The 14126-nt window shown below is 41.3% G+C and overlaps 1 long non-coding RNA gene across 1 annotated transcript; it reads left to right on the forward strand.

Moving 5' to 3' along the window:
* Nucleotides 1-253: 253 nt before the first annotated feature.
* On the forward strand, nucleotides 254-2893 carry LOC311270447. The gene is made up of 3 exons (XR_014624262.1): nucleotides 254-335; nucleotides 612-742; nucleotides 2775-2893. It is a non-coding gene; the product is annotated as an uncharacterized lncRNA (long non-coding RNA).
* The last annotated feature ends 11233 nt before the right edge of the window (nucleotides 2894-14126 follow it).

The following is a 14126-nucleotide window of genomic DNA, read 5'->3' on the forward strand; positions in this document are numbered from 1 at the left end:
TGCTATCTTCCGTGCCTGGGTGCGTGTTGTGCAGCTGAAGAGAAGGGGCTTCACCTCTGCGTCAGCTACGAAAAACTCGGTTGTGTGTCGCTCACTTTAAACCAGAGGATTATCACTCCAGCGATCTGATGGAGTTCAACTGGGATTCCGAAGCAAGAACTGTGCGCCCCCCCGCCCCCCTCTCCCCTCCCAACCCCCGGTGCGGTGCGGTGCGGTGCCTTCGGTGCCGACAGCCTCATCCGGACCGCTGTCTGTCAGAAGCTGCTGGTGCTGCCGCCCCGGCAGGAGACAGTCACGGATCAGACAGAGACTCAGCTGAACGTGAACAGCCACTTGTAAGTCTTGTTTTATAACATTTGCTAAGTACCCATTTACTGGACGTACATAAGAAGCAACGTGACATGTTGTTGTAGAGCAGCGCAGCTAGCTTGCTAATAAGTGAGCAATGCTAGCTAACGCTAGCTAGCGTTAGCAACGTTTTTTGCACAACCTATCTTATGAAAAGGCACTCGATTTGCCAATATAAGAAGTGTCAAGTTTAGTTACAGCCCGTTGACCCTGTTTGCACAGTTAAAACATTCCTAATGTATTTTATGTGCTATATTTTGAAGGATTTGGGAGACATCGGCAGTAATGAGGCAGGGGAGATGACAGTCAGTGCTGCAGCAACAGGCTTTCCCTGGCTCCTCAGTGCCCCACTGCGGCTCACAGTGCAGCCTCAGACATTCTCATCGTGAAACAGGTAGTGTAACATAACTCATATAGAGAATTAATTAGTGTGAATGCTGACACAGCATTCACACTATTGTTCTTCTGGAATTTATTATTCTGTACGTTTTTCGGCTCGTTTCTCCTCCTTCAAATATTGAGCTACAGAAACCATTCAACTATCAAAATCTTCAGCTTGTTAAGGACATTACTGCTTGTATTTTTGGCATTTCTATCTTTTATACTTTTGGAAATATTGAGCTTTTTCTGCAAAATTTTCCCCATTCATCCTTAGGGGATTTTTTCAAATTTCATTCTGCTACTACTTCAGCATACGTTCAGCTATAGAAACCGTTCAACTATCATCATGTTCAGCTTTTTAAGCTCTTTCAGCCTTGTACTTTTCAGCTTTTTCAAATATTCAGCTTTTTCAGAAAAAAAATTAATATGGAAGCAAATGGGAAAATCTTCAAAACCTCTTCAAAACTCATCCTCTTTCAAGCTCTTCTGCTCCCTCATACTTTGAGCTAGAGACACCATTCCAACTTTGAAATAGTCACAGGACCTTGAACTATTTGGCATGTATTCAGCTTCTTAAAATCTTTTATGGTTTTGAAATTATCACAGCTTTAGTTTTAAGGATTTTTAGCTCGTCTTCTGGGTTTATAATGGGTGTGTATTGCGTGAGCTAGAGTGGGTGACATCATCGCTAGAGTGGAGAGCAGCTGCAAAAACTTGAGAAAAAACTCTCTTCAGCTTGATTTGGGTCCCACAGCTTTTACTTCACATAGACAATATATACATAGAAATGTAGGAAATCTTGTTGGCTTTCAGATGATGTTCTTATTTCAGATGTAGGACTTAAACTTTTGGCTGTAGAAGCCCTCGAGCGACAAGCACTCCGGCAACTCCCCCATAAGCTGCAGTGTTAACTTGGAGCCTAAATTTCTGGAGTGGAGCAGACAGTACCGGTTTTGTCTCTCGCTCTGGCTCCCTCATTTTTCACTTTACAGAAATAAAAAAGACATCACATGGTTCAGCAATGTCTCCTGTTACTCACTGTATACATATTTTGGCCATAACCATTACACTTTTTTCTAAACCTGCAGGAGTTTGGGAGGTGTTTTCCCATTCATTCTTATGGGGACATTTTCAACTTTGGTTCTGCTACTGCTCCAGCATATGTGCAGCTACAGAAACTGGCTGTCAAACTGTTCAGCTTTTTAAGCTCTTTCAGGCTATTACTTTTCAGCTTTTCAACCTTTTCATCCTTTTCAAATATTCAGCTTCATGTTCAGCTAGAGAAACTGTTCAACTATCAAAATGTTCAGCTTCGTGTTCAGCTAGAGAAACTGTTCGGCTATCAAAATGTTCAGCTTTTAAGCTCTTTCAGTTCATTACTTTTCAGCTTTTCTCCCTTTTCAGCTTTTTCAAATATTCAACTTGATGTTTAGCTAGAGAAACTGTTCAGCTATCAAAATGTTCAGCTTTTTAAGCTCTTTCAGTTCATTACTTTTCAGCTTTTCTGCCTTTTCAAATATTCAGCTTTATGTTCAGCTATAGAAACCATCCAACTATCAAAGTGTTCAGCTTTTTAAGCTCTTTGAACCTATTACTTTTCAGCCTTTGACTTTTCAGCTTTTGAAAAAAGTCAGCTTTTTCTGCAAATTCTTGACCCTTCATTCTCATAGTTCTATGCATTTTTTATGCATTAGGCAAGTGTTTTCCAGCACATTCAGCAGATTTCCGAAATCACTTCAGCCGTCAGCATTCACGCTGTATTTTCGCAGGAAATACAATTTTTCTAGTTATATATGCTATCTATATGCATACAGGCGGTACAACTCCAACACTATCTGACCTCCATTTTTAACACACTTGAACACATTCTGTGACAGAGCTGTTGTATGGGATTGCAGGTTGGACAAGGGTATATGTAGTAAACCAACCATTGAATGTATTAAGTTACATAATTGTATAAAGATTGACCTCTTATTATCCTAGCTTTCCAGGCACAGCCCAAGATGTGTCATGGTGCAAATTAATAGGTAATTTTCTTTTTTCAGGGCTACTGACATTGAGACGCAGGAGGGAACTTGTGCAAAAATAAAGCAGGTAAGGGTCTTCTTGTGATTTCTGATGAAAAAGTATCATAACTTGTATTTCAGTTTGTATATCTTGTGTTATTTATGTACTGAAATCTTCTGCCTTTCACATATGTCTTTCATGTCTGTCAGCATTTTTGGCTCCTCATGGATTCTCTGAGAGTGCGAGAGTGCAGCACTGACCTGTCCTCGTCTGCTGCGGCTCCCCTTTCCAGATCCCTCCAGAAGATCAACAAGGAGGAAGCTGTTGGCATATTCACTGCACAGCATTCATGATTTAATACAGGACATTGATAACTCTGAGGCTTTTCATACTCATAACACTGTTTTTTTTTTTTTTTAAATGGGTCAGATGGTATATTTCTTTTGATTATTAATGGATAATAACCGTTTTTTACAATCTGGACCTTATTTTTAGCATAAAATACGATCATTTACTCACCCAGATAACTTTGGTGTCATTACATGTCGTTCCGACGAAATTAGATCCAGCTGAGAGCCGCGTATATCTGTATAATGCGAGTACACAGGGCAGTGCAATGTAGCCTCTAAATAACACATTATCTGCTGCAAAATTCGTTAATTTCACCAATATTTTGTTATGATACACTACTGCTATTCCCCTCTGAGTCCGGGGTTAGCTGTTGGTCTGTAGGTTGACCTACTAACCTCTGATCTGGATGATGTCATCTCCGACCGCGGCGCGGCTTGTTGCTATCGCTAATGCTACGGTTCGTTTCTGCGTGTTTCTGACTTGTCTGAACAAAATGAGCAGCTGGACGAAGTTCAGCTTCCTCTCCGCAACCTAGACTTACTAAAGCTCTGGCTAGTTGCACTAAGAATGCCGAAGCGGAATGATTATTATCAGAATGAGCCGGGCAGCGGTCGGAGATGATATCGTCCAGGTCAGAGGTCAGTAGGTCAACCTACAGACCCCGGGTGTTGATAACAGCTAACCCCGGACTCAGAGGGGAATAGCACTAGCGTATCATAACAAAATATTGGTGAATGAACGAGTTTCGCGGCAGATAATGTGTTATTTAGAGGCTGCATTGTGCTGCCCCGTATACTCATTATACGGATATACGCGGCTCTCAGCTGGAACTAATTTCGTCGGAACAACTTGTAATGACACCAAAGTTATCTGGGTGAGTAAATGATCATATTTTATGCTAGAAATAAGGTCCAGATTGTAAAAAATGGTAATTATCCTTTAACAACATTTGGCACATCTGTATAATGGTTGCAATGTTCGTTAAGTTAACTTAGTTTACATGTGTTGTACAGGATGTGCTTAATTGTGTTAACTTTAATTCATGAACATAATTTATGAAGGACATGTTTGTTAGCAGTCTTAAGCTGCTGCTGCTGCTGCTGCTGCATGCAGGTTTAACCATCAAATGCAGATCTGACTGTACCCTTCTGTTAAAGAAAGAAAAACCTATATAGGCTAGGCCCAGTGGACAATCTTCCTGCTGTATGCAGTGTAGTGGTATTCCTTTATTTTCTTTCTCTCTTTCACTTAATGGTATTTTTAAGATATTTATGCTGTTGCAAAATGTTGTTGTGTTATCGTGAGCACTGTCTATGAGAACCTGGGCAACCTCATAGAGTGTTTTGAGACCATCAGGTCAGACGCACCTTTGACAGCACCATGGTGAGGGAGGCGTCTGGCTTCCTGAGGATGCTGCAGGATGAAGATTTTGTTTTTTTCCTGCAGCTGTTTCATCAAATCATGCCTCATGTTGACATGATGTACCAACAGCTCAAGAAGAGGGACATTGACATTGTGTTCATCAAACGTGCTCTGCAGAACTTCACCAGCAGTGTTCAGGGGCCTCATTTATAAACGTTGCGTACGCACAAAAGAAGGCGTACGCCACTCTCTACGCAAACCATGGGATTTATAAAAAGAGAACTTGACGGGAAAATGTGCGGTCCACCACGCCAACTCTGACCCATGCGTACGCACATAACTGGGGTAAGGAGAAACTGCGCCACTGACGGCAGAAGAAAGAAACGGGAGAAACTGTGTGAAACTGATCGTGTAAAATAAATAGTTATATGACCTCTCATATATGAACAGTTTATTTGCAAGAAATGGATAGTAAAAAATTACATTTCTACAATGAATAAACAAACATACTCCCTGGAGTGCACACGGGAAACATATGATTAAGACAATAGTAAGACAACAGTAGGGCAAATTATGTTTACACTGATATGAATGCAGTGTAATATCCTATATCATATAGCCCATTTCGTTTCATCTCCGTTTTCAATGCATAACGCATAAAACACTTTGTAACTGTGTTTTGTTGCCATACAAAGAAAGACTATAATTATCTTATATTGTTAGTCTGAAGAACTGTTCAATCGGGGTAATTCTCACACGTGTAGCAGATACCACCTAATAGATGGCTATATAAAGGCAGGTATTCACAATGCGTCATGGCGCACAATGGCTGCTTTGGCACTGTTAGAGGATGTGGCAAACGGAAGGATACGGAGGGAGTGGAACTTCCGAGACCAGCAAGATCCACTAGCCAACAGTGATGAGTGGCTGATGAGCCGTTTCCGACTCCCACGAGCTGTCCTCTTGGATCTATGTGCGGCATTGGGCCCAGCCTTAGAGAGGAGCACCCGCAGAAACCACGCCGTGCCAGTCCCGCTTCAAGTGCTCACAACACTCGGGTTTCTGGCAACCGGCACATTCCAGAGGGAATTGGCTGACAGGTCAGGGATATCCCAGCCAACCTTTAGCCGTGTTATGCCAGACGTGTTAGGAGGTATAATTGGTTTGTCGCATCAGTACATAAAGTTTCCTTATACGGTGGGTGAACAGGCAAATAAAAAAGCGCAATTTGCAGCAATGTCCGGTTTCCCAAATGTAATCGGTGCCATTGACTGCACTCATGTTGCTATAAGAGCACCGAGTGAGAATGAATTTGCTTTCATTAATCGTAAGCATTTTCATTCCCTCAATGTCCAACGCGTATGTGACGCAGACATGTTGCTTACAAATGTAGTGGCTCGGTGGCCTGGGTCATCCCATGATTCATTCATACTGAGACACAGCAGTGTTGGGCGCAGACTGGAGGCCGGCGCTGTACGTGATGGGTGGTAACCCGTTCACCGACCTTGCAGGCGACAGTGGATACCCCCTCAAGCGGTGGCTGCTCACCCCTTTTCCTAACCCACAGAGCGCAGAGGAGAGGACCTATAATCTGCGCCACAGCCAGGCGCGCAGTATTGTCGAGCGCACCATCGGGCTCCTGAAGGGCAGGTGGCGGTGTCTCGACAGCACAGGAGGAACGCTAGCCTACAAGCCCGAGAAAGTCTGCAGTATTGTCAGAGCGTGTGCTGTGCTGCATAACGTGGCAAAACTGAAGGCTGTGGCCTTGCCCCCCGACGCTGATCGTCTTGGCCCCGACCCGGACCCCTATCCCCAGGCATTTGAGCCAAACGCTTCTGCCGTGCGCCAGCGTTTGGATGTGATGCGTCGTTTATGAAAATACAGGTATGGAAACAAATTCAAAATAATCATTTATTGATAAACTCTTTCATGGTGGTGTTGAGCTCTGACAGGACATGTTTTATCTCCCGCAGTTCTCTAGCAACTTCATTTATTGCAGTGATGGTGTCTCTCTGCGTCTGCAGGACTGCATCTGTCAGGACACGGCTGCTGGAGGGCTGGGATGCACGAGGTGCAGTGGAGACGCTGGGCGCACATGGCTCAGCTGCAGCGCCACTGACCTCGCTTGGACCCGCAGCAACTACAAGAAATGTTGAATAAAGTCACTTGTTTTTTGAACGGAGTCTCAATCGATTCTGTACATAAATGTGTGAACACAACTTGCATTTGGTTTACACTCATTTCAAATATGGGAATACAAATTACATACCTTGGTCTTCTGCTTGTGGGCTGGCATCGGTGTCCCCCTCCACCTCCGTCACCACTCCACTCAGGAGGGATTCCCCGATGATCCCCGCCAGTTTTTCCTCCAGCGGGGTGAGCTCCGGATGGCCCGTTCCCCCGCCCGTGGCACAGATGCTCTGCCTGTGTGACGCCAGGCGCTTTTTTGCGTCTACTTTAATGTCTGACCACTTTTTTTTCACCTCGGCCACACTCCGACCTTCTGAGGCAACAGCATTGACACCATCCGCCACATGCTGCCACTCTAGAGCCTTTTTGGCATTGGTGACCCCAACACTGTGTCCACCAAATAATAAGGCCTTCCTCTTCTCCACCTCCCCGACAAGAACTTCCACCTCACACTGGGTGAAATTGCGTTTCTTGGCTTTTCTTTCTGCTGTCGGCATGATTTCAGTCATGAATCAATATTCATGAGGGGCGTTTCTCTGAATATTTATAGGCAAATATGGGCGTGGTATGACCCGCACACAGGTGCGCCACATTTAGAGTGGATTGTGATTTATAAAGGGAAATCCGCGTAGGACGTGCGTGCGCACTGTTTTATAAATCAGGATATTTTTGTGCGTAAGCACTTTCTGTGTCTCGTGCGTACGCCAATTTTGACGTCAATCCTACGCACAGTTTTATAAATGAGGCCCCTGGCCATCAAGTAAGATAATATAGAGTAATTATAATAATAGTTATGCACATGTTCATTACTAAATGTCAGCATGCTGTGATGGTTATAATGTATAGGAACTAAAAAGTAATGAGCCACTTTAGCCATCTGCATTTGTGTGCATAAGTAAGTTTAGCACATCCAGAAATAGTGATATTTTTTCAGCCATTTCCAGAAAGTTGTGCAACACAGGCAATTTTTTATTACTTACTAGTATTACTGTTTTTTTTAAAGACAGTAATTATTGATAATGGCATTGACATACTGTAATCATATTATCACACTTTTGATCTGTGTCCCTTCAGGGACCAAAGCTCCTCTCAACAGCAGCAGCAAGAAGCACCAGGTACCACAAGATCAAGGAGAGCCTTAGGAACAAGAGTAGCAGAGGCTGTCTGCATTCATTACTGACCAATGATGTAGGCATACTCAAGTGTTGGAACCAAGTGATAAAGTCACAATATCTGTTTTTACAGAGTTAGATTCAGTAATGGATGGTAGTCATTTTTTTTACTCACCCATTACTTGTCCATTATACTCACACAAGGATACAGTAATAAGTCTGCATGAATAATAAAATGCATACTTTGGAACTGTGAGACAGTAGATACAGTAGATCATGGCCACATTCATGCCAACACCAGTAGAATTTTTTTTTTTACAATTGTGTGTTACTGACTATACATTTTTATCATTTTAACAGATCTGTGAAACAATCCTGGGCCATGCCAAAGGCAGGTTCTCCTTCACCAGCTACCTTGTGAGTGCCGTGCTGCTAGAGGCAGAGCTGTTTGACCGGCATCTGAAAACATTCCCTGAAGAGGCTCTGAATACCACCGTGAGGGCATACCCCATGCTACACAAGGAGAGGCTCAGCACTGAGCTTTCTCTCATCTACGAAAGTCCAGACTTCAGGGGCTGCTGCAGTGCACTGGCTCTGTACCAGGTTCTACAGAGCTACAACCTCCAGGAAACCTTCTCTGAGACTGGCGCTGTTGAACATCCTCGTAACCACTCCAATGACAACAGCTGAAGCTGAGAGGTGTTTCTCCACCTTAAAGAGGATCAAGACATTCCTGAGAAATACAATGGGACAGGAACGTCTGAATGCATTGGGCCTGCTTTCCATGGAGAGGGAACTTGTCAGGAACATGCCTGATTTCAATGAGAGGGTGATTGATCGCTTTGCCTGCTTGAAAGAGAGGCGAGCTAAATTCCAATACAAGTGATGAGTGAGTGTGTTCTTAAATGGTGAGTTGTGTTATGTTGTACTCTCCAAATGTTGAATTGTAAATAGTTGTATTGATTGCATATTGCCAGCCAAATATAAACTGAATATGTTCTGGAGAAATTTTGATTAATTACAGTTTTGATGATAGTGTAATTTGATTTGATTATCGCTATGGCATCCATGATGGCTATAAATTGTAGACTGTGCTAAATGTGATTTCATGGGCAAACTATTAGATGACAATGTATCTGTTAATGTGTGTTTTATTGTGGAACCAAATGTATTGTATTTGAGACATTTAAATAGCTTAGCTATACAAAAAATACTGAATAGTATGAACATTTTATGTCTGGTGTTGCCATCTAGTGGTTGAACAGGAAAACCAAATTAATCAATGAAATGTGACACTGTAAAGCTGGCTATCTGACTTTTATTTGTTATTATTTTACCCATTGAATGGGTCATCTTAGCCATCATTGCAACTTTTGCCTAGTGGTGGTGAAACCGAAGCTTTCTGAAGCACTGAACCACTTTGACACAGTTGCCCAGAAAGTGATGCACTGCTTCGAAGCATTCGATACAGTCAAAATAGTGACATCTGCTGGCTGTTGAGGGGAAGAATTGACGTCATGACTTTCACGAGTCAGTTTTTAATAAAATGTATGTTCTCTCACCAAACTTGTGTCATAATGTTACTGTAGTCAATCTAAATATTCTATATATTCTGTCATTGGTAAGTATCAGTACTCCGACATGTATTAGATAATCAATACTAGTTTTTTTATTGCATGATACATGGTAGTAATCTGTACGATGTTGTGATGTGAGCATATCCGTAGCTAATGCGTATACGGTAAGCTAAGCCACCAGTCTCTGACCAACTCTGCACTAACTGTCCTGACACCACAGCTCAAGTTCTCTCTCCTCTGGCCATTAATTCTCCCCCTGGTGTCTCTCTGCTCTCTAATGTGCATAATGGACTAATAGTTATACGGTTGTGGTCTGTCGTATTTGTAATTATACACATGTAAAGTTTCCTCGGGGTCAGAACCAGCACCACAATCCATTGTTTTCCTATTGTTCAAATCGACCGCTCTCCCTCTGCCTACGTCCCTTCCGTTAAGGGTTTTTCGATGCGGAAGTAACATTTTCTCCCAAAAACGGAAGTCTTATTTATAAATTTCTATTTATAAATATAATTTTAAGAAAAACTTGTTCCTACATTATATTTCTAAGCATTGCTTTAAGGGGGGGGTCTAACCTGCAATAAGTCTTTTAGAATGTGAAAATTTCTAAAAATAAAGGGGTTTATTTGAAGACCTCACATGCACCGGGATGACCTTTCAAGTTTCTGAAGGTTGTATGGGCTGGGGACTTTACAAACTGCAGAGGCCATGTCAGGATTTCAGTCTTCTCGGACAAAGCTTTGATCATTTATTAAAGAAAAGGGATTGTCCTGCCTTTTTAAAATTCAAATGTGTTGGGGCGGTGTTTAGTTCAGTTGGTAGAGCACCCGCCCCATGTGTAGAGCAGGCGGCCCTGGTTCGAATCCTGCATTCAGCGGCCCTATCCTGCCTGTCATTCCCCCTCTCTGCCTCCCATTTCCTGTCACTCTCTGAACTGTCCTATCAATTAAAGGCATAAAAGCCCCAAAAAAGATACTTAAAAAAAAAAAAATTCAAATGTGTAAAACCTGTCTCTTTTTTTTTAATTTTTTTACCTTAAATAGTCCCCTTTGACCCTAGTCAAAGTCACTCTAGGGTCTAATAAACTCAAACACAATTGGCCCATGTATCGCGTACCATCACATAAACGGTATCATCATTGCCAGACCTGGCCCACATCTGGCTAACATACTATTTACCAGGTCAGAAATAGGCCAAAAGTGCCAGCTTGATGCCAGATCTGGCCCAGACCTGTCTGTTACAGATCTGGGCCACATACACCTAACCACAATTGGCCCACATTTGGCATGCCATTTCATAAACGGTGCCATCACTGCCAAACCTGGCCCAGACCTGTCTGCTACAGACGTGGGCCACATACACCTAACCACAATTGGCCCACATTTGGCATGCCATTACATAAACGGTGCCATCATTGCCAGACCTGGCCCACATCTGGCTAACATACTATTTGCCATGCCAGATGTAGGCCAGAGGTGCCGGCTTGATGCCGGATCTGGCCCGGACCCGCTTGCTATGTGGGGCTGGCATTTCTAACAAGAAAACGGCTTGAAAACAATCTCACTGCACACACCTCTGCTGTGTGTGTGACTGCGGGCACAGCGGGGTTGGTTGCACCATGAGACATGAGAGGGGGGGGATTCAATTACATTTTATAAAGATTAAAACACTTTGTTTTATGCTCTAGTCGACTGCCTATACCCCCTATGCCAAGAGCCGGCCCTGCCACCTCCTCTAGGACAAGTATCCAACATTTTAAACTGCCTCATTAAAACAGGTAACACACAACTGAACACCTGCTAGGCTTGCTAGCACAATGTTTCCTTCTGGAAGCGTGGCAAAGCACATAAAAAATACGGACCCGCCATTTCTGCTATTTTTTTCGACACGCACCCAAAATACAACTAAATGTTAGTATATTAACATGTTACACAAACTTGGCATAATTAAGTTAGTAGAACTTTTTTAAAACTCTGAGTATACAGTACTTAATCTATTTAATTAATTTGAACGTTCGGGTTTACAGTGTAGCATAAGCTGTATTTGACTGAAAAAAGGTCTTTCACTGAAGTTTCCTAGCCTGAACTGGTTGAATTTGGATCTATTTCATGACAAACAAGGTTTTACCTGATCTTTAATTAATTGAGGGTGAAAACTGGCTTATGTCAATTTTTAGCATTTCAGAACAATAGTAGCCAGTCCAGGCTAGGAAACTTGCTTGAAAAACCTTTTTTTGCAGTCAAATACAGCTTATGCTACTGTACAGTGCAAAAAGAGGCTTCTCTCGCTCTGAAACGCTCAAAATTGACATGAGCCAATTTTCACCCTTAAAGAATTAAAGGACAGGTAAAACCTTGTTTGCCATGAAATAGATCCAAATTCACCCAGTTGAGGCTAGGAAACTTGCTTGAAAAACCCTTTTTCAGTCAAATACAGCTTATGCTACTGTACAGTGCAAAAAGAGGCTTCTCTCACTCTGAAACGCTCATTTTTGACATGAGCCAGTTTTCACCCTTAATGAATTAAATTCCAGGTAAACCCTTGTTGCCACGAAGAAGATCCAAATTCAACGAGTTCAGGCTAGAAAACTTCAGTGAAAGACCTTTTTTCAGTGAAATACAGCGCACACGGTACAAATACACTGAAGAAATACACAGTAGTAATACAGAGCATACAGTACAAATACACATAACAAAGTAGAAATATAAAGAAAGCAGTAGAAATACACAGTGGAAATACACAGCACACAGTAGAAATATACAGTAGAATTACACATCACAGTAGAATAACACATCACAATAGACATACTCAGTCGAAATACAGAGCAGACAATAGAAATGCACAGTAGAAATACTAATCACAGTAGAAATACACTGTAGAAATACAGAGCACACAGTAGAAATGCACAGTAGAAATACACATCACACAGTGGAAGTACACAGCACACAGTCGAAATACACTTTAGGAATACAGAGCAGACAATAGAAATACACAGCAGACATAAACATCACAGTAGAAATACACATCACAATATAAAAACACAGTGGAAATACAGAGCACACTAGAAATACACAGTAGAAATACACATCACAGTATAAATACACAGTAGAAATACACAGCACACAGTGCAAATACACTAGAAATACCACACAGTGCAAATACACTAGAAATACCACACAGTCAAAATACACAGTAGAAATAAACATCACAATAGAAAAACAGAGTAGAAATTCACAGCACACAGTACAAATACACTACAAATACATGAAACACAGTCGAAATACACAGTAGAAATACACATCACAATAGAAATACACAGTAGAAATACACATCACAGTAGAAATACACAGTAGAAATATACATCACAGTGGAAATACACAGTAGAAATACACAGCACACAATGCAAATACAGGAGAAATACATAGCACACAGTCGAAATACACAGTAGAAATAAAGAGGAGACAATAGAAATACACAGAGAAATACAAATCACAGTAGAAATACACATCACAATAGAAATACACAGTGGAAATACACATCACAGTAGAAATACACAGTAGAAATACACAGCACACAGTACAAATACACTAGAAATACATAGCACACAGTCGAAATACACAGTAGAAAAACACATCACAGTAGAAATACACAGCACACAGTACAAATACACTAGAAATACATAGCACACAGTCAAAATACACAGTAGAAATACAGAGCAGACAAGAGAAATACACAGTAGAAATACAGAGCCAACAATAGAAATACACATCAGAATAGAAATACACAGTAGAAATACACAGCACAGAGTCGAAATACACTTTAGAAATACATAGCACACAGTCGAAATACACAGTAGAAATACAGAGCGGACAAGAGAAATACACATTAGAAATACACAGCACACAGTAGAAATACACATCACAGAAGAAATACACAGCACACAGTACAAATACTATAGAAATACATAGCACACAGTCAAAATACACAGTAGACATACAGAGCAGACAATCGAAATATACAGTAGAAATACACATCACAATAGAAATACACAGTAGAAATACACAGCACACAGTACAAATACAGATCAGACAATAGAAATACACAGTGGAAATACACATCACAGTAGAAATACATATCACAATAAAAATACACAGTAGAAATACACATCACAGTAGAAATACACATCACAATAGAAATACACAGTAGAAATAGACATCACTGTAGAAACACACAGTAGAAATACACAGCACACAGTGCAAATACACAAGAAATACATAGCACACAGTCAAAATACACGGTAGAAATAAAGAGGAGACAATAGACATACACAGAGAAATACAAATCACAGTAGAAATACACATCACAGTAGAAATACACAGTAAAAATACACAGCAAACAGTAGAAATACACTAGAAATACATAGCACACAGTCGAAATACACAGTAGAAATTCACATCACAGTAGAAATACACAGCACACAGTACAAATGCACTAGAAATACACAGCACAGTCGAAATACACAGTAGAAATACAGAGCCAACAATAGAAATACACATCACAATAGAAATACACGGTAGAAATACAACGCACACAGTACAAATACACTAGAAATACATAGCACACAGTCGAAATACACAGTAGAATTACACATCACAATGGAAATACACATCACAGTAGAAATACACAGTAGAAATACACAGCACACAGTGCAAATACACTAGAAATACATAGCACACAGTCGAAATACACAGTAGAAATACAGAGCAGACAAGAGAAATACACAGTAGAAATACACAGTAGA

This window comes from Pagrus pagrus (assembly GCF_965226575.1).
Source record: "Pagrus pagrus genome assembly, chromosome: 15".
In the NCBI taxonomy this organism is placed as follows: domain Eukaryota; kingdom Metazoa; phylum Chordata; class Actinopteri; order Spariformes; family Sparidae; genus Pagrus; species Pagrus pagrus.